Source organism: Lynx canadensis, chromosome B2, assembly GCF_007474595.2.
Source record: "Lynx canadensis isolate LIC74 chromosome B2, mLynCan4.pri.v2, whole genome shotgun sequence".
Lineage (NCBI taxonomy): Eukaryota > Metazoa > Chordata > Mammalia > Carnivora > Felidae > Lynx > Lynx canadensis.
The window spans coordinates 34327397-34349880 of record NC_044307.1 but is presented as its reverse complement, the minus strand read 5'-3'; the positions used below and the strand labels follow the sequence as shown (position 1 = coordinate 34349880).

Genomic DNA, 22484 nt, shown 5'->3' with positions numbered 1-22484 from the left:
TTTTTCTACACCTGCATTATTTGTCCAGAAACAAAGATCAAGACTATAAGAAAGAGCAATTGGTGCTTTGTGTATTTTAAAATTTCATTTTAGACCCACACAGATATGACCGATTGATTTGTGACAAAAGTGAATGGGAATTCAATAGAACTCAACAAATGGGGATGAAACAATTGAAACAACTCAAATGCAAAAAAAGAACCTTGACCTATGCTTTACACCTTTTATGGGTTTAGAAATGAATCCTAAATCTAAGTTTAAAATAAAAAACTACGAACTTGTAGAAGAAAACACAGGAGAAAATCTTCGTGACTTTGGGTAGGGCAAGAAGTTCTTAGATGTGACATCAAAAGCACAACTCATTGGCTAAAATTAACAACTCAGGAAACAACAGATTCTGGCGATGATGTGGAGAAATGGGAACCCTCTTGCACTGTTGTTAGAATGCAAACTGGTCCAGCCGCTCTGGAAAACTGTGTGGAGGTTCCTCAAAAAATTAAAAATAGAATTACCCTATGACCCAGCAATAGCACTACTAGGAATTTACCCAAAGGATACAGGAGTGCTGACTCATAGGGGCACAGGTACCCCAATGTTTATAGCAGCACTTTCAACATAGCGAAATTATGGAAAGAGACTAAATGTCCATCAACTGATGAATGGATAAAGAAGATGTGGTTTATATATACAATGGAATACTGCTTGGCAATGAGAAAGCATGAAATCCTGCCATTTGCAACAACGTGGATGGAACTGGAGGGTATTATGCTAAGTGAAATAAGTCAGGCAGAGAAGAGACAGATATCATGTTTTCACTCATATGTGGAACTTGAGAAACAACAGATAACCATGCAGGAAGGGAAGGGGAAAAAATAGTTTCAAACAGAGAGGGAGGGAAACTCATAAGAGACTCCTCAATACAGAGAACAAACTGCAGGTTGATGGGGGGGGAGGGGAAATTGGGTGATGGGTATTGAGGAAGGCACTTGTTGGGATGGGCACTGGGTGTTGTATGTAAGTGATGAATCACAGGAATCTACCCCCGAAACCAAGAGCACACTGTATACACTGTATGTTAATTAACTTGACAATAAATAAATTATATTTTTAAAAAAAGCACAACTCATTAAAAATTGATAAACCAGACTTCATCAAAATTAAGGACTGTGCTCTTTGAAAGATACCATTGAGAGAATGAAAAGACAGGCCACTAACAGAAAATATTTGCAAATCTCGTATCTCACAACAGACTTGTAGCCTAAATACATATTAAAAAAAAAAAAAAAAAAACCTCCCCAGACTCAGCAATAATTATTGAAAACAAATATCTCGGGGTGCCTAGCTGTCCCAGACAGTGGAATGTGTTACTCTTGATCTCCGGGTTGAGTTTGAGCCCCACGTTGGGTTGTACGGGTTACTTAAAAATAAAATCTTTTTTGTTGGTGAGGATGTGGAGAAAGAGGATCTCTTTTGCACTGTTGGTGGGAATGCAAACTGGTGCAGCCACTCTGGAAAACAGTATGGAGGTTCCTCAAAAAACTAAAAATAGAACTACCCTACGACCCAGCAACTGCACTACTAGGCATTTATCCACGGGATACAGGTGTGCTGTTTTGAAGGGGCACATGCACCCCCATGTTTATAGCAGCGCTTTCAACAATAGCCAAAGTGTGGAAAGAACCCAAATGTCCATTGACAGATGAATGGATTAAGAAGATGTGGTGTGTGTGTGTGTATGCACACACACACACACACACACACACACAATGGAGTATTACTCAGCAATCAAAATAAATGAAATCTTGCCCTTTGCAACTATGTGGATGGAACTGGAGGGTATTATGCTAAGTGAAATAAGTCAGTCAGAGAAAGACAAATATATGATTTCACTCACATGAGGAATTTAAGATACAAAACAGATGAACATAAGGGAAAGGAAGCAAAAATAATATAAAAACAGGGAAGGGACAAAACATAAAAGACTCTTAAATACAGAGAACAAACAGAGGGTTGCTAGAGGTGTTGTGGGAGGAGGGAAGGTCTAAATGGGTAAGGGGCATTAAGGAATCTACTCCTGAAATCATTGTTGCACCATATACTAACTTGGATGTAAATTAAACAATAATAAATAAACAATAAATACATTAAAAAATAAAAATAAATAAAACCTCTAGGTTTGACAAAAGAAAAAAAAAAAAAAAGAAGACATGGGCAAAAAATTGAACAGAACAGATACTTCACCAAAGAAGATAAACAGATTAAAGTCAGCACCAAAAAAAGATGCTCAACATCCTTAGTCATTAGGGAAAAGCAAATTAAAACACAGTGAGATACCACAACATACCTATTAGAATGGCCAAAATGAAACAAAAAGTGACAATACCACGCAGAGAAGCTGGAATCTCATACATTGTTGGTAGGAATTCAAACTAGCACAGCCACTTTGGAACAGAGATTGGCAGTTAAACACATTCTTACCATAGATTCGGCAATTCACTCTTAGGTATTTACTTAAGTAAAACGAAAATCTAAGTTCAAACCAGCACATGAATGCTCATTCAAAATTGTCAGAAACTGAAAGCATCGTAAATGTCCCTCAACTAAAGAATGGATAAACAGGGGCATCTGGGTGGCTCAGTTGTTTAAGTGTCCGACTTCAGCTCAGGGCATGATTTCATGGTTTGTGAGTTAGAGCCCCACATGGGGCTCTCTGCTGTCAGCGCAGAGCCTGCTCTGGATCTTCTGTTCCCCCCTCTCTCTGCCCTTCCCCTGCTCATGCATGCGCTGTCTCAAAAATAAACAAACATAAAAAAAAAAAAAATGGATAAACAAACTGTGGTACATCTTTACAATGGACTACTATTCAACAATAAAAAGGAGCTACTGATACATGCAATAACAGATACATTTCAATACATTATGCTAAGTGAGAGATTTAAAAAAAATGCTACGTACTTTATGATTCCATTCATATGACATTTTAGAAAAGGCAAAACTACAAGAACAGACAATAGATCAGGGGTTAATGATACACGGAGGTTTGACTACAAAGGAGTAGCACGAGGGAATGTCATTGTTTTTATGGAGTGATGGTACAGTTCTTCATCTGGATCATGGTGGTGGTTTATGACTACAAATCTGCCAAAACTCACAGACCTGCACACTCAAAAGGGTGAATTTTAGTGTCTGGAAATTTAAAAATAAAAATTTTAAATTATTTAAGAATAACTTTTAAATATTAAGTGTTTGTGGTATTATCCTTAAATCATTAAATTATTTCTATTTGGCATTCATTTTGTGTTAATGTTCTCATCTTTTAACATTTCCTATTATCAAACATCTGTATCAGGTAGAGATCATTTTTTTAAACTGTTTTTTAATGTTTATTTTTGAGAGAGCGAGCACACGCAGGTGCTTGCGAGCCGGGTAGGGGCAGAGAGAGAGAGGGAGAGAGAGAATCCCAAGCAGGCTCCATACTGTCAGTGCAGGGCCCGACACAGGGGTTCAAACTCATGAACTGCAAGATCATGACCTGAGCTGAAATCAAGCGTTAGATGCTTAACTGACTGAGCCACCCAGGTGCCCCAGGTAGAGATCATTTATACAAGTTAATAAAATACATAATCTTGGGGTACCTGCTGACCCAGTCAGTAGAGCATGTGACTCCTGACTCAAGGTCATGAGTTCAAGCCCCACATTGGGCATGGAGCCTACTTAAAAACAAATAAATTAATAAAATAAAATCTATAATTTTGTCACAATATAGTGTTCCTAATAAGAATAATAAATCATGCATACACTATCACATCTTTTTTCTTCTTTTACAAAATAACCTCTAAAACTTTTACCACAGAAAAATAATTCAGTTTATTATGGTCTCTCATTCTTAAAAACTCGTAAATGCAAGAAACAACAAGTGTTGGTGAGGATGTTCAGAAAAAGGACCCTCAGGCACTGTTGGTGGGAATGCAAACTGGTGCAGCCACTGTGGGGAACAGTATGAAGGTTCCTCAAAAAGTTAAAAACAGAACTGCCCTACAGTCCAGTGATCATAGTACTGGGTATTTACCCAAAGAATACAAAAGTACTTACTAATCCAAAAGGATATATACACCTCTATGTTTATAGCAGCATTATCTACAATAGCCAAATTATGGAAGCTGTCCAAGTATCCACTGACAAGATGAATGGATAATGAAGATGTCAGGTGTGTGTGTGTGTGTGTGTGTGTGTGTACACATGAATATTATTCAGCCATAAAAAAGAATGAAATCTTGCCATTTGGCAATAACATGGATGGGGTTAGACAGTATAATGCTAAGTGAAATAAGTCATTCAGAGAAAGACAAATACCATACAATCTCACTCATATGTGATATTTAAGAAACAAAACAAATGAACAAAAGAGAAAAAGAGAAGAGAGAGACAAACCAAGAAACAGACTCTTAACTATAGGGAACAAACTAATGGTTACCAGAGAGGAGGTGGGGGGGGGGATGTGGAGGATGGGTGAAACAGGTGAAGGGGATTAAAGAGTACACTTATCTTGATGAGCACTGAATAATGTACAGAGCTGTTGAATCACTATATTGTTCATCTAAAACTAATATAACACTGTATGTTAACTATACTGGAATTAAAGTAAAACATTTAATAAAATTTAAAAAAATTTTTTTGATGTTTATTTTTGAGAGAGAGAGGAGACAGAGAGAGATCGTGAGCAGAGGTAGGGTATAGAGAGAGGGAGACACAGAATCTGAAACAGGCTCCAGGCTCCAAGCTGTCAGCACAGAGACTGACACGGGGCTCGAACTCACAAACCATGAGATCATGACCTGAGCCAAAGTCAGACACTTAACCAACTGAGCCACCCAGGCACCCCAAACACTTAATAAAATTAAAAAAAAAAAATCATAAAACTCATAAATGAAGTGTTATGAAAGATACAGAATAACATGATTTGGGGAATTCCCAGGAAATTCAATTCCTTGTTCCTAAATCCTGAAGAGTAACTGTCAGGAGTTAGAAAGCACCAGAGCCTTGACACTTTTCCAGGCAGCCTTTGCTATGACCCCATGGTAACCTTCCACCTGCCTCTAGCCAGCGCCCTTCAATTAAAAAACCATTTATGGGACTGATTTGGGAACTATGCGCACCAGCATTGACCTAGACTCCTATAGGGGGAGATGCCAAAAGAGTAAGACAAAGACTCCCCTTGAAGACAGTGAGCACACAAAGAACTATGTGGTGGAGGCCACACAGGAGGGAGACATATGGGAGGAAGAAATACTTCCAACTCGGGAGAAACAGGGATGGTTTTGGAGTAGTTGTTATGGCCCTTCTTTCAACGGGGTCAGAAGATTGGGAAAGGCACTCTGAGGGGAGGCCAAGGTGAGCCAGGCAAGGCAGCTGAAAACGGGGAGCACATCTGGGAATAGTGAGCTTCCCCTTGGCTGGGGAGTCCACCATCTTTGATGGACAGATAAAGGGCCCCAATATGGCCAGCCTTGAGGCAAGGGGGAAGGTATAATCAAAGAGGTGCTTTGGTCTGAATGCCTTTAAGAGCAGAGAGAGGCTGAAAGACTCCCTAGGGGGCTTCTGAAACAATGCAGTGAGAGAGGGGGAGGGTCTGAAATCTCATCTCTCATCCCTCCCAAATGCTATACTCTGTTCACCTAGAACGTTCCAGGACACCAGGCTATCTCTGCCTCTGGCTCTCAGCACAGGCTGTTCCTTCTACCTGGGACACCTCACTCCCTTCTTAACCTAATACCTGCTCATCCTTCAAATCTCAGTGTATAGAAAGAACACTTCCTCAGATAAGCCTCCTGCAACGCGCTCGTAACGGCCCTGTATTTCCTCAAGCACAGCCCTTCCTACATTTTCTAACTGTTGTATTTTACTCATTTATTTATTCTGGGGATATGCTATTTATTTATTTGCTTGTTTCCTTGCTCTATAACAGGAGTGCTCATGGTTCGATGGTGCGGTCTGTGTTAATCTTAAGTATGTAGGTAGCCCCATGAAGTCTTATGTTTATATATCACCACAAAATCATTACCCAGCTCAAGATCCCAAACGTTTCCAGCACCCCTGAATGTTCTTCATGCCCCTTCCCAGTCAGTGCCCTCAGTAAGAGGTAACTGCTAGTCTGACCTCTACCAACATCAACTAGTTTTGCGTGGCATGCATCCAGCATCTCTCGGTTAGAGTCTGAGAGCCCATGGAGTTGTTCCTGATGTTCTCTGGACCCCAAAAGTGCTGGGCACAGAGCAGGCATGTGAACATGTGCTCAATGAATGATGAGACCAGGAAGCAAGAGTGCCCAGGGACCCCAAACCTCGGCTGTGTTTGCATCTCCATGCCTCTGTCTATGCTGCTATCCTGCTTGAAATGTCCTCCCTTGCAAAAAAAAAAAAAAAAAGTAAATTTACTAAGTAATCTCTACACTCAACATGGGGCTTGAACCCACTGACCCCAAGATCAAGAGTCGCACACTCCTCTAAGCCAGCCAGGCACCCCAGCCCTCCCTTTTGTACCAAAATCCTTCCTACCTCCCTCTTTTTTAAAAGTTTGGCTCAAGACCCATCCCCTTTGGGGAAGGTCAACCCCACGGCAACCACTGCCCACCACACTCATCCCGCAGAGGCTGCTTCACCTGTCCTTTCTGGGTGGATGTGCGTGTACCTCTGGATTCTACTCCCCAAACAGGTGGAGTCGCTCAAAGGAGAAACACTGTTTTACTCTTCTTTAAGGAGAACCAACCTCTCTCACCTCCTCACTGTTCACAGAGTATCCTGAGCTGCAGAAAATGTCTCCTGGCCTGTCTTCCTCATAGGACGAGGAGGATCACACCAGAAAGCAGCTGCGAGGATGTTTTATAAGCCACAGTTCGCTTGACAAATCTAAGGCATTTTAAAGTCTAGTTATGTGAGTGCTGGAAAATTATTGGCTAAACTATACATGCATCATATGTACAACAAAAAAAGATTAAAAAAAAAAGAATGCAGTGGATCTGTGTATGCTGATGTGGAAAGATTTCAAAGATACACTTAAGGGAAGAACTAGGTGTCCACAAACAATTTGGTGTGCTCCCCACTGTCACAGGGAAACAGGAGGGGGAAGAGGAAACATACATATACACTTGAATATGTGCACGGAAAATTGTGGAAGAATGCACAGGACACTGATCACCCTGCATCCTTTGGAGAGAAGCTGCAGTCCTACAGCCAGTCAGTCACTTTTTGTCACAGAATTGTCTCATCTGTCCATGGGTTATTTTTATATTAATAGACATTTTAACATAAAAATAAGGTAAAATGACTACAGTTCATCCCGAGGGTAAACTGAGGGCAGCCTGTTGACACCTGAACTCAGGCTCCAGAAGTCAGGGGCAAACAGCCTGGAGGCAGAATTTCAGTACAGGTCAGAGAGCTGACCACAGCCTGTGAGCTCACCCAGAGCCCCCCTGAGGCCTCATAAGGAGCAACAACCTGACACAATTCCACTTTTGCTTAGCAGCCAAAGGCTGGGAGATGAGAGCCTAGGGCCACAGGGGGAGCAGTGAGTCTGGGGTCACAGTGGGGAAAAAAAAAAAGCTGCCCACCCTGCTATGTGGTTCAAACTGATCTGGGCCGGGGCGGGGTGGGGGAGGAGGAGGCTGGCTCCCCCGCCTCCTGACAAATATGCAAACCCAAGGTTGGGAGAAGCAACCCAAGGGAGAAGGCAGAAGGACAAGGGCCCCCAGGGGGCTGCTGGTCTTCCCAGCTCTGAGAGCCATACAGCAGAAGCAGGGCTTCCTGAAGGTGGAGGGAGAAACATCGCAGCAACCTCTCTGCAAGGGCCTATCTCTGTTTCTCCCATCTACAGGGCTGCCCATTCTTAAGCCTCACCCTTGATCTCGAGGAGTTACAGGACTCTCCGGGTCAACCAACAAACTCCAGCTGCCAGGTTAGCAGTGAGGCAGAGTCCCTTATCACCTTCCTGGTTTATGTTTGGGTGAACTCTTGGTTGAGATCTTAACCTTGAAGCTATCCCCTCACCTCCTTAATGAGCTCCCAAGATCCAAACAGTCCACATACCAAATGAACAAACCCAAGCTCTTGGCTGTGTTGCACGAGGTCCTTCTTTTTTTTAGATTTTTTTTTTTTTTTTTTAATTTATTTTTGGGACAGAGAGAGACAGAGCATGAACGGGGGAGGGGCAGAGAGAAAGGGAGACACAGAATCGGAAACAGGCTCCAGGCTCTGAGCCATCAGCCCAGAGCCTGACGCGGGGCTCGAACTCACGGACCGCGAGATCGTGACCTGGCTGAAGTCGGACGCTTAACCGACTGCGCCACCCAGGCGCCCCTCACGAGGTCCTTCTTGATCCAGGCTCTGCCTCTCTCTCGAGCCTTCCTGGGGATTGCACGCATGCGTGCACACACGCATGCACACGCACGTGCACACACACACACATACACTGCTGCTTGCCCTTCCCTTCACCAACCTTTGAAATGATGACCCTCTCTCACACACACACTCCTCCCTGGTCTTGTGCCTGGCTGGCTTCTCTGCTCACCACACAAAATATCACTGCCGTTTTCACACACTGTGACCACATCCTACATGTCTGTTCAGGCTTCTCACCTACTGACTGCCTAAACACCACACGAGGCCTTGCAGGGCCTCATCACGTGTCTAAAAACACAGTGATCTTTGCCCCAGGCCTGAGGCGGCCCCGTCCCTCGTTGCCCAGCAGACTACCTGGCAGGCGTCAAGTGCTGTTTCCTCTCCTGCAACCTCCACCTGCAACTCCTCAGATGCTCCTGGTACCAGTCAGCGGGACGCCGTCATGCCACATAGGCTAAAACATCATCATCAGGTCTTCCCTCGTTCCTGACTTTCCAACCACCCATCGCCCCCTTTCCGTGATTGTGCTGGCTCAGGCCCTGCACACCCCCACCTGGAACGCCCTCTAGACACTCCCTTTCAGTCCAGCCTCCCTGCTCCTGCTGGTGACACTCTTAAGCCCAGACATGATCTGTTAAAACCCCGCCCATAAATCTGCAGCTCACTGTGCCAAAAGAATAAAATCCAACTCCTTAATGTGGCATCCAAGGCCTCCCACACTCTGGCCCCAATCTAGAAGTCCAATCACAGTGGGTAAGAGCAGTAATAAGAACTCATGTGTACCAAGTGCTTCCCACGTGCCCCTTAATCTCTGTAACAACCAGGATTACAATTGGACAGATGGGGAAACCAAGGACAGGAGGGCTAAATAACTTGCCCAGGGTCACAGTCAAGCTCATAAGGAGTGTACTAGGTCATAAATAATAACCTTTTAACCCATCAGTGTTCCTTGAAAGATTAAATCCTTAAGGGCTGAAATGTACCTTTAAAAAAATGTTTGCAGTAAGCTTCCTGTTACCTCCCTGACACCCCAAAGGGAACTGGGCAAGGACGAGGAGGAGGAGGAGGGAGGGCAATTGGTGCTCCTGAGATCAAAAGCAAAGAGACCACAGGTCAAAGAGACTCCTGATTACTTAAAATACTCATGCCTATCTAATGGGACCTGGAGAAGGATTTTACTGCTCTCAAGGTTTCATTTTGATGACAAGCTGTCAGGGACAGCACAGCACAGCCAATGCCGGGTGCCTGGTGAGGAACACCCCTCCCGATGACGACCCCATTCCTGGAGCAATGTCTCCGGGCAGGACCACAACCGGTGCAAGAGCAGGATGCATTCCTGCCGCCAGCGCCTAACTGCCTATGGGCCTGTGACTTGGCTCTTCAAACGTGTGGCCTCAGCCCAGAGGTTCCCGCTAAGCCACCAACTGTTCCCACTTGCTCAGGTCCTAGGGGATATTGCTGGGGTCAGAACGAAGGGGCAAAAAAAAAAAAAAAAAAAAAAAAAAAAAAAAAAACCTCCAGCAACAACGATGACAGCAATAAAAGAGAGAGAGCAGAGGAGAGGTCACAGAAGAACCAAGCGGCAGCGAAGTGCGTTGGTGTGATAAACTCCATAAACTCCGGAGACTGGTGTGTGGGGGGGGGGGGGGGGAGGGGGGGCAGAAGTGTGAGGTGTGCTTCCTCATGCCTTCTTCCACACCACTCCTCTCTTTCCACCACCCTCACTCTCTGCTGTACTTGTCTATGTTCTATGTCTCCCCTCTGGAATGGGGACTCCCTGGTCCTAATAACTAGCAGACAGACCGCAGGTAATAAAGTAATGCTGAATGATTCAGGGCAGACCTTCCTCACAAGTTGTTAACCCAATATCTTCTCTCCCCTTCCCCTTTAGTTGCACAATCCCAATTTTACTTCAGGTGGCAATGTGTCCAGTTAAAAGACTTCTCAGCCTCCCTTGCAGCGATGGGAGGCCAATGAAGGAAGTGCAAGCTATGGAGTGGGACTTCCAAGAAAGTTTCTTAAGAAGGAGAAAAGACAGCTTAGCGTATGTATGTCTTTTCTGTCTTGCCATGCCCTCCCTCCTTCCTGGAAATCTGACTCAGTAGCTAGAGCTCCAGCAGTCATCTTAGACTGTGATGCAGCCCTGGGGTTGGAAGCCATGCACCAAGGATGGCAGAACAGAGACTGGTCCTAGACTGCCTTCCCCAGACTTCTTTGAACCCAACCTAACAGAGGGGCGCCTGGGTGGCTCAGTGGGTTAAGCCTCCGACTCTTGATTTTAGCTCAGGTCATGATCTCACAGTTCATGAGTTTGAGCCCTGCATCGGGCTCTGCGCTGACATCGCGGAGCCTGCTTGGGATTCTCTCTCTCTCTCCCTCTCTCTCTCTGCCCCTCCCCTGTTGTGCACGCTCTCTCTCAAAACAAATAAATTAAAAAAAAAAAAAAAACACCCTAACAGATAATAAACTCCTGCTGGTTTAAGCCACTGCTATTTCTGATCTCTGCTCACCAACTGCCAAATGTAACTAGCAATTGACTCATGAATAAACCAATTAAACATGTTTTCTTAAATTACTCATCGCTGACTTGCAGTTCAAAGGCCAGTCACCACCTCTAACCTTTCTGGTCTTTGTAATATAACAATAGTTTGCCACTAATTCGGGACATCAGGCAGACGGAGGGATGGAAACAATACAAGGATAGGGTAGGACAAGGTGGTGGAACAGAGGATAAAGATAAAAGACGGCAGCAGGAGGGCGAGCAGGAAAACGCGGGGCAGAAAAGAGAGGGATGTGGGGGGAAGGCAGGGTAGGAAGAGAGGGCAAAGCATGTGAGAGAAAAGGAAAGGGGAAGATGACGGGCAGGGTAGAGACCATGGAGGAGAAGGGAAAGGGAATGGTGTCAAGATGTGCTGCCACAGCAGTCGCCAGTTAGTTAGCACTCGCCGTGGGCTGGGCATTATGCCACACACTGGGTGATTCTCTCTAATCCTCATCCCCCTGAGGTAAGCGTTACCATGCCCATTTCACAAATGAGGTAACTGTGGCTCTGAGATATTAAACAATTTCCCGTCAGTCACAGAAAGTGGTAGAGGCAGAAGACTTTCCTGAAGTAGCCTTAAAAGGAAGGGAGGAGAGATGCCACCCTTCCCTCTTTCTTTCTCTATCCTACTGCCTGGAATGCGGATGTGATAGCTGGATCCATGGCAGCCATTTTGGGCAATGAGAACAATAGCCACACCCTAAGAATGACAGAGCAAGGAACTGGAAGGAGCTTGGGTCCTTTATGATGTAGTGGAGCTTCCACAACTACCTGAGACTACAGACTACCTAATCCACTTGGAGTTCCTATCCATAAATCCATCTATAACTGCTTTAGATCTCAATTTGCTCAATTTTCCTCCAATCCTCAATAACAGATTCCAAGGCCCACTCCCAGAGATCCTGATTCAACAATCACTTTGAGATGTAGTCTGCTAGAAAGATGGAGTCAGACTAGAAAAGGCAAAGAAACAATCTTGAGAGTCCACAGGAAAAACCTTGATGCCTCAAAAGTAGAAACTGTTGATTGGTGATCTGTCCCAGGAGACCAGCCAAGTGCCATTGTAAAACTAACCAACCTGTCAATATTTAAAGAAATGGAAGGAAGGAGAAGTTCATAAAGACACATTTGGGGCCACGCCTCAGAAACATAAAAGGTGGTCCTAGTAATCTGAGACCAAACAGTAACAGTGCTAACAAATCATCCAAGAAAAAAACAGATGGTCTAACCCTCACAAAGAGAAGAGCTCCTTTTGAGCAAGAGTACCAGGCTGTTAAGAGGGGCAGATTTGCATAGAGCAGCATCACTCAGAATTCGTCTCGCACGGATGGCAGCGGCTTCCTGCGTGCTAGAAATTCTCTCCAACTAGACTGTAAGGAGAGCGGCTGTGTTATTACTGTTTCGGTGTCTTCAGCAAGAGTGCCCAACACGGAAGTGAGCACACAGGTGCTGAATTCACAGCTACAGACTGGGAGTCATCAGGAAAGAACTAACGAAACCGCGGGTTTTGGCTAAGCTGTCTGCCAACCCCTAGCCCTGTGCCTACCTGAGTTGAGGCTGATTCCTGAAACCACAGCGAAGGGGATGGAGAATCAGTGCTGTCATTGTTCATCACTCCCACCAGACTGTCTGCTGGACACCCTCTGGGGATCTTCAAAGAACAAGTTCCCTTCACTTCTGAAACGATTCCTGTTTTGGAGTCCCATGAGTCCAGAGAACATGGGCAAAGCTAAAGAGGGCTGGCATAGGACTTGTTTAGCTCTGTCCCAGGGGTATCCAACCCACCCTTTTCAGCTGCTGAACTCTCCGTGGGGTAGAGACCTGAACTGGGCATTAAGTCATGGGTGTAGGTGACCTGTAGCTCTCAACACCAAGCTACTGAGATTTAACACCCTGGCCTCCTTTGGAAGCCCCAGCACATGGAATCATCCACTCCTAAAGCAACTGTCCCTTTCAGAAATACAGCCTTATTCTAAAATTAAAGGTTCTTAGGGTCCACTAGGGATTATAATTAGTTTGTGCTCCTCTGCCTGGCACTTGGAGAAGCCAAGTTTGGGGACAGAATGTGGGCATGCATCCTTAAGGCCGGAAACTGCTTCAATTTCGCAGGATTTCGTGGCTTTTCCTGGCTGCTGTCTTGCTTTAAGTCTCTGGCACTATCAGCTAGACTGAGAACTGCTACCGTGTGTCCCAGTCACACTTCCATCAACTTGGCATAAAACTTGCCAAAAAGACAAACTTTCTACTCTCTCTCTTTCTCTGCATTTGCACCTCTTACCACTCCCAGCTTGCTTCTATTCAACCACAGAAATTCAATATAGTTGAAATTCAATATAGTTCAACTCCACGGGCAATACTGAACACAGACAGAATGCCACGAGCTTCAAACACCAAGAAAAATAAGACCCTGTTCTCAAGGGGCTCAGAGTCTGGTAACGAGACACATAAAAAAGCAATGACCCACAGAGTGATAATTTCTACAGAGAGAGACCCCAAGCCCAGAAAGAGTAATGGCCACTCCGTGGAGGGGGATCAAGGAAGGAAGTCAAGGGGAGACAAGCACTACTTGGGAGGAACGAACATGCGCAAAGGTGCAGAAGTCGGACAGTGTGGCCTACTGGAGAGCGCAACCACGGAGGGAGCTAACAGGGATTAGGTTACTGTGTGCCAGATGCTATTTTACAGATGAGAAAACTGGAGGCAGGGAGGATTAGAAACGTGTCTGAAATCACAAGTTACAAAAGCATGACGACAGGTTCCAAAACAAACAGTTGGGACTCTAAAATCTAAGCTTCCGAACATCACAGTACATGGGGTGCAAAGAGTTCAGTTTGCTGGTATAAAATTTAAGAGCTAAGCTTATGCAGGACAGGTACACAGCGGCTGGATCAAAAAGGGCTTCACACACTATGCTAGAATTTGGACTTGAACTTTTGGCAATGTAGTGTCACTACGGTTCCCACTACAGTCACATAGAAATACTAGATAAAATACTAGACAAAAATATCCTTAAAAATACACCCAAATTTGAGGGGTGCCTGGGTGGCTCAGTCGGTTGGGCGGCCGACTTCGGCTCAGGTCATGATCTTGCGGTCCGTGAGTTCTAGCCCCGCGTCGGGCTCTGTGCTGACAGCTCAGAGCCTGGAGCCTGCTTCATATTCTGTGTCTCCCTCTCTCTGACCCTCCCCTGTTCATGCTCTGTCTCTCCCTGTCTCAAAAATAAACGTTAAAAAAAAAATTAAAAAAAAAAAAACCACCCAAATTTGAAAGAAAGATGGGCGCCTGGGTGGCTCAGTCGGGTTAGCATCCAACTTTGGCTCAGGTCATGATCTCGTGGCTTCTGACGTGAGCCCTGCGTCAGGCTTTTTACTGACAGCTCAGAGACTGGAGCCCACTTCGGATTCTGTGTCTCCCTCTCTCTCTGCCTCTCCCCCACTCTCTCTCTCTCTCAAAAATAAATAAAACATTAAAAAAATTTTTTTAAAGAAAAAGGAAAAAAAAAAACCCATATGCCAGAAATGACAAGAAAAATGGAAACATGAACAGTAAGTGGAGTGGACACCAAAATGACCCGTGGACTTTTGAACCCACATCTGAAGTGGTTTGAATAGCTGGCTGTGGCTGTGAGCCCCAATACCAAGAGCCTCAAAGGACTGCCTAGTTCAGGAAAGCCACAAGAAGCTAGCAATTTCTCCAAGGCTCTACTGGAGGGAAGGAGGTCACCTAGAAAGCTACACTACTAAGCAGTTCCACCCATGGATATGAATCTGATTTTGTACCAAGGGGGTGGGGGAAGAGGTGCCAAACTGAGAAATGAACATAAAAACTGAGCCAGGACCACTCAAGCACCCATGGCCCCACCAGAAGCAAACTGCTTTTATGGATATTTTCACAACCCAGGACACAAAACCTACCCATAAAACAGTCCTTCCTGAAGATGAACTCACAACTCAAGTTATAACATTTATTTATTTTTCAGAGACAGAGATAGACAGAGCATGAACAGGGGAGGGAAAGAGAGAGAGGGAGACACAGAATCGGAAGCAGGCTTCAGGCTCTGAGCTGTCAGCACAGAGCCTGATGCGGGGCTCGAACTCACGAACCGTGAGATCATGACCTGAGCAGAAGTTGGACGCTTAACTGACCAAACCACCCACCTGTCCCACAACTCAAGTTATAAACCACACAAGGAAATAAACTACCAAGAGGGACAAGCATAAGACCAAAAAAGAGTAGTTATCATCCCAAGAATCAGAAATAATAAAACAGGGGCGCCTGGGTGGCGCAGTCGGTTAAGCGTCCGACTTCAGCCAGGTCACGATCTCGCGGTCCGTGAGTTCGAGCCCCGCGTCGGGCTCTGGGCTGATGGCTCAGAGCCTGGAGCCTGTTTCCGATTCTGTGTCTCCCTCTCTCTCTGCCCCTCCCCCGTTCATGCTCTGTCTCTCTCTGTCCCAAAAATAAATAAAAACGTTGAAAAAAAAATTTAAAAAATTAAAAAAAAAAAATAATAAAACAATCTGAGACTATGAAATGAGAACATTTAGATCATTAAAGAGACAAAGCAGTACAGAAAATACAGACGCAGAGGCTTGGATGGTAGAATGGTCAACATATATCTAAGAGGAATTCCAGAAGGCCAGAGTAGAGAAAATGGGAGAGAACCAAAGAGATACATGAGAATTTCCCAGAATTTTATTTTTACTTATTTTTATATTTTAAGTAGGCTCCACACGCAATATGGGGCTTGAACTCATGACCCCAAGGTTAAAAGTCACATGCTCAACCAAATGAGCTGGCCAGGCACCCCCGAGAATTTCCCGGAGTTTAAAAAAGAATTAAATGTAAGATGTTAACATTAGTTGAAGGTGGGTGAAGGGATACAGAAACTCTCTAAATTTAAATTTACCTAAAATTATTCCAACATAAAAAGATTTTTTTTTCAAAAAGTGGATAGAAGTAGCACACCAGATCCTGAACAAGAAAATGAAAAACAAATCCACACTTACTTCCAAATGGTTCTAAGCAAAAGCATGTAGAGGTAGAGAGAGAAATATATTAACTAAGTGTAAGTAAAAAGGGTATAGGTATTCACTATACTATTTTCATGTATTTTCAAAGTAAAAAGATGGGGTGGATGTGGGAGTAAGAAGAGAAATAAAATGTATATATTATTTAAGTTCATTATTTTTTTTAAAATAATCTCTACACCCAATGTGGAGCTCAAACTCACAACCCTGAGTTCAAGGGGCACATGCTATTCCGACTGGGCCAGCCAGGACTACCAAGATGTAGAATTGTCAAACCAGTAAAAGGAATAAAGAAATCTAAAGCAATCTAACAGAAGACAGGAAAGGAGAAAAACAGGCAAAAAAGGAAGGTATACAGAAAGTACTGAAAAACATAATATATTTAAGTCAAATACCAAAAATGTAAATAAATTATACTCATTTAAGACAGATTTTCAGATTTGATTTAAAATTTTAAATCCAGTCACATTCTATTTATGAAAGAAAACTCCCAAAACGTGAGGACACAGAAGGTTGAAAATTCAATGCAAACAACAACCCCAAGCTGAGGCAGCACCAGTGTCATCTGACATTAGGGCAAAAAGCAGAAGAGATATTTAGAAGGAAGAGTCAACAAGACTTGGTGACTGAGAGGGAAAAAATGGAGGCCAACCATCAGGTGACCAGGGGCATGGGGACGCTCCCTATAAGGCAGGGACTGTGGGAAGAGGAGGTCTGGCAAAAAACATAGGGGTCCTTTTGGGGCATGCTGTGTTTCAGGAACTCTAGAGACCCTCAGGTGCAGATGTCCTGTAAGCAGTTACAGACACAGTCACAGGTCCACTGGGTTATTCTGGAGTTTTCCAGAGGAGATTCTTAACACTCAGTATTAAGAATGTACATAGTTATTGTTTCTTTTTTTTTTTCTTTAATTTTATTTCCTTTGAGAGAGGGCACGTGTGCACACACGTGCGTGCATGAGCAGAGGAGGGGCAGAGAAAGAGGGAGAGAGAATCCCAGGCAGGCTTCTCTCTGTCAGCGCAGAACCCAATGTGGGGCTCAATCCTATGACCCGTGAGATCTTGACCTGCCCTGAAATCAAGAGTCGGACACCTTACTGATTGAGCCAGCCAGGCACCCCTCAACCAAACCTCAAATGCCAGCCCCAAGACTTAGACTTACAATGACCTTGGCAGTAGACCTGTGTTTCCTTCTGATGCGTGGCTCATCCAAACAAGGCCCCTGCTGGGTAGAGAGGCAGTGACAGATTTCAACAGTGGCAGTGCCTAGGACTTCTGGAGTCACTTCAAGTCCCATGTACACAGTGGAAAGCTCTTTGGAAGGAGGCACCCTGTATTTCAGAGCCATCGTAAAAATCCTCACCAGAAGTGGGGGTCAGGAGCCAGAGGGCCTCTATGGTTTACTACCAGTGGGTTGACCATATCAGCGGCTAAATCCCAAGATTGAATTCCAGTAATCCAGTAGTTTGCCCAATCCTGCTCCCAGGGGTATACAGTGGTGTAAAGGATAACCATAATACAAGAAAGACTATGACAAGCCCCACAAGAGAAATACCGAGAGCTCTGGGTTTGAAGAATGGCAAGCGCTCTGTGCAGTTCAGGGGAAGAGTCATGACTTCATGGAAGAGGCGACATCGGAAATGTTCTTACTTCCGTCCCCATTACATAATTCCAGGGGCACCAGCCTTCCTGCAGTTGTGCCTCCCAGAGGCTCAGGACCTCCTCGATGTACTTACTCCTCTCCACAGTGGAAGCTGGTGATTTCTAATAAAATCTATTAAGTGCTTACAAAGAATCAGGCACGTGCTGAAGGCTTTATGAGCATTCTTTCATTTAATTCCCTCAATTACCTTCTAAGGTGTGTACCACTGTTATTCCCAGTTTATAGATGAGGAAGGTGAGGTTCAGAAAGGCATAGAACACTTCCAAGGTCACTGAGGTAGGGTCACAGGGCCTGAATTTGAACCCCGGTCTACCTGCAGAGTCCACATCCTTAATTACTTTGTCATACCACCCCAGGGACACACATGTCCTGCTTACTCTCCTAGACGGCCACGCCATCACATTCCTGTTCCCCAGCTTGCACCAGGCACAGCGCACAGGTGAAGAACACTGGGGCAGGACGACAGAGCAGGGGGGTTGGATTTGAGTCAGAGCTCCTGGGCTAGGCCCGGCTTGAGTGCTCACTGTGGAGGCTGAGCGAGTCTCTCCAATTACAAAGCAAACAGTGTCAGGCACCCGTGCTAGACATTCCTGCATAACCTATTCCTCACAACAATCCACCAGCCCCATTTCTTAGAAGAGGGAGCTGAAGCTCAGAGGGGTTAATAATCTGTCAAAGGCCCTCGGCTACTGAGTGAGAGAACCAGGATTTGAACCCAGACCTATCTCCAAGGACCGCACTTGTAGCTGCTGTGCACACAGCCTTGAACATCTCCAGACCTAGGAGTGAGGGGGAAGAGAAAGGCAGAGAACCCTGCCTTTGGACTCAAGAAGATCAAACAAGATAATATACCTGTAATCACTGTAAACTGGGAACACCGTCCCTATTTCAGGCCGAGGGGAGGCCCAGAGAGGAGGTCAAGGAGCACAGGTTTGTAGACAGCTGCAGAGCCCGGAAGAATCCTGCAAAGAGCCTTTTTCCAAATCATGTCACATTCACAGGTTCTAGAGATCAGAATGTGGATATATCGCTTGGGCAGCCACTAGCCAACCCACTAAAGGCGTGAAATCATTAGAGTGGAGACAAACATGGAGAGAGTGGGAGGGACACTTGTGGATGGTAGAGGAGAGAAGGGTTCAAGCTGTCGTAAGGCTCCCAGGAGCTGAGAGAATGGCATATTACGAAAAGAAACAGAGGCGTGGGAAGAGGGGAGACAAAGGTGAGCTCTGCCTTGAAAACGGAGCACTCCGGTAGCCTGGTAGACACGCGGGTCTGGCATTCAGCAGAACAGGATCTGTGGCAAGAAGTTCTCTATTTTTGTCTATGAGGGAAGAAGGTCTTAGCCCCAGGAAGGGCCAAGAGGAGCAGCAAAAGGGCAGACCACACAGCACACTCACAGGCAGGCAGAGGAAAGAGGAAGAGGAAGCAGGGCACAGGGCAGCAAAGGCACGGTCAGAGAGGACGGGAACAGGGGCCAAGGGAGACGAGACGGTCGGCCTCAGAGAGGGCAGGGGCCAATCTCTTTCTGGGGCTTATTTCCACGGTCTAATAAGGTGGTGGGCAGAGAGCAGGCTAAAGTAAGACTCAAACAGTGAACAATTATGTGAGAGACCTAGTAGGAGAGATCTCAGAGATGCAAAAAGAAGTTATGGCACCTGTAGCAGTTGGGATGACCACGGTTCCAAGACGCAGCAGGATCCCAGGAGAGAGATGAGAGTGAGTGGGCGAAGGCTTGGCGCAAGCTCTACGTGGAAACGTGATATGAAAACCATGAGAGACGAATGTAAGGACAAACAGCCAGGTGTTACGGAGAAGGTGAATTACTAGGCTTTAACTGGCCCCACGCAAGGACACTGGAGCCCTCTGCTACACACAAGCACTACCCTGGCCACCCACCTCCTCCTTCAAATCTCGTGTCCACTCCATATACTTCTCTAAAAAACAAACAGATGCCACAGCTTATCTGTGGAGGAAAAGGCTGCTGTGAGACCCTGAGACGTGCCTACACGTCCCTGGCAACTGTCGGGGGCGGCTCTTCGTCACGGACGAGTGGCAGGCTTTCCCAGACAGGAACTGTGTGGAGAGGAGCAGGGGCTGCGGCCAGTGGTGACTCAGGCAGTGTTTACCAACCATGTGGGTGCCCACCACCTTCAGAGAGGGCACACTGGGTTGACTGTGTCACACTTCCTGGAAGCATTTCTTCATTTCTATTTTTTTAATGTTTATTTTTGAGAGAGAGAGAGAGAGCAAGCGCAGAGGGGAGGAACAGGGTGAGGGGGGGGACAGAGGATCTGAAGTGGACTCCATGCTGATAGCAGAGAGCCCCGCGTGGGGCTCGAACTCATGAACCGTGAGATCATGACCTGAGCTGAAGTTGGACATTTAACCAACTAAGCCACCCAGGCGCCCCTCTTTATTTCTTTTTTTGAAGACACACAACTTCCAGGGTGACATCTCTCTTGGTAACTTCAAAGGCATTTCAATCAGCAGCTGGAAACAACATCTTACACATACTTGACCAAGCCAACTTTACTCACTCCCCAATATGTCCACACGTGACAGGGATGCCACGCAGCCTCTCTAAGGAATGATACAATGCCCACAATGAGGACCCAGGAGTCCAGAGCACCATCTTCTTCAACAGGCAGGACTCTGTGGCCCACAGAAAGGGGCATGTGACCACTCACTGACTCCTAAATTAACTGGTTCACAGGTCAGAGAGTGCTATATTACAAAAGATCACAGGATTTCCTTTATAAATTAAGTCACATTCAAGGGGGCAGGGAGTCAAACACTCTCATATACTGCAGAGAGATGGTAAATTAGTACAACTCTCTGGAATTTGGCAATTTGGTGAAGTTTATCAATAGCCTTAACATTTTGGATCCTTCAAAATTATATACACATACAACCGAATACCTGCCAAGTAGCCAGGAACAATGCCAGGTAGTGGGGAGACAATGTTAACAAGACAGATGAGGTGGCTACCCCCAAAGGGCTTCTGTTTGGGTCAGGAATTCAGACAATTAGGCAGTAAATTAACAGACAAGATGATTTCTGAGTACAGGAAGCATTAGATATAATAGCAAAAAAGGATAAATAACCTAACGGTCCATCAGCAGGATTGGTTAAATAAATAAGCTCAGATACACTCAAGATGGAATACTGCTCTGCTTTGTCAAAAATGCATTTTTGAAAACTGTATTCAAATTGCTAGTGATATAAACGTTTAAAGCAGGTTTCAAAATAGTATCACAGCTATGTTCAGTGAAAGAAGACAATCACAGAGGACCACATACTGTATGACCCCATTCCCATGAAATGTCCAGAGAAGGAAAATCCGTGGAAACAGAAAGTAGATTAGTGGTTGCCTAGGGCTGGTGGCAGGGGAGGAGAAAACGGGGAATGAATGCTAATGGATACAAGACTGCCTTTTGGGATGATGAAAAAGTTCTAAAACTAGATTATAGCAATGGTTACACAACTCAGCAAATATACTCAAAGCCATCAAATTGTACATTTTAACCAGTGAACTTTATGGTATCTGAATTGTATCTCCGTAAAGCTGCTAAATAATCGTATCACAATATGACTTCAATGTGGCTTTCTAAAAGAGGATGTATAAAGGTGTGGGGGGGGGCAGTGAGAGACACAGAGAGAGAGAGAAATGAAAGAATGAATATCCATCAAAATATTAACTGTGGTAAGTCTCTGGGAGGAAGATTCTAAGGTAATTTTTATTTTCTTCTTTATATTTCTCTGTAATTTCCAACTATTCTAAAATGTAGTTATCAGTTGTTTAACTGACAAAACAGCTAGGGTTTTAAAAGCTACAAGAGGACCTTAAGTAGGTCCAAGACACAGAACTAGGAAGGTCTGACTATTGTCCTAACTTGGATATATGTATCCAAATTAACCTTATTTGTATATAAGGTTGTCCCAGCCTTTGCACCAAAGATAATCAGAGAGCTAAGCAAACAAATTTTGTATTCCAGATAAATCAGACCAAATAGGTCCCAGTTAAGAAGGGTCTGCTGACCACTGGCAGAGCTTACTCCCCTCTGCAAACGCCTTAAAAGAAAACCAGTTGTCACCATAATGTTCAGAAACTATCAAAGAATGCAAAAGCATATCAAAGATTTGAGCAGATGTGTCAGAAATCTCCTGGATGCATTCAGGAGTCACTTACTGGTTGTAAAGAGTGAGGCCCTCTGGACAATCACCGTCAGGCCCCACTGATTCCTCTGATCAGTGACCTCAAAAGAAGGCACCTTTCTTTTCTTTTCTTTTCTTTTTTAAGAAGGCACCTTTCTGAGAAGTCGGTGGTTCCCCAATCAGGCTGCCCTCTCAAGTTAATGGGGAGTTTTACAATGCTGATTCCTGGACATCATTTCTGGAAATTCTAATTCAAGAAGTCTGAGACAAGACCCAGGAATCTACATTTTTTCCAAAATTCCTTGGTGAATCTGCCAGCTGAGCCATGTCTGGGAATCACTGGACTAGATACTGTCGGGGACAACTAGCAACCAGGCCAGCCTGCACATCTGGCTGCAACACCACAAGGATCCCACAGGACCAGCGCTGGACCGAAATGCTACAAAGTGCAGAAAGGGAAACTCCATGGGGAAATTCCATGCGTGTCTAGCAAGGAGCGCCGGAGTCTGGGGAGGCAGCTAGCAAATCCCTACGAAAAAGCTTGTTTTGAAGGTTCTCTCAGGCTCAGTAATCTTGGATGCTAACCTGGGAAAAAGGGGTAACCAGTACAACTCCTACTCTGGGAGACCAAAAAAAGAATCATTTCCTCTAACAACATATACATGAGCCAGCAAGCAAGCTTTGCAGCCCCCAAGGAATCAGAAG

General features: G+C 45.0%; 1 protein-coding gene across 5 annotated transcripts in view; it reads right to left on the bottom strand.

The window, feature by feature from the left end:
- The window catches only part of PPARD (peroxisome proliferator activated receptor delta), an 83228-nt gene that overhangs the window by 39058 nt on the left and 21686 nt on the right, over window positions 1–22484 (bottom strand). The gene's annotated exons all lie outside the window — the stretch shown is intronic.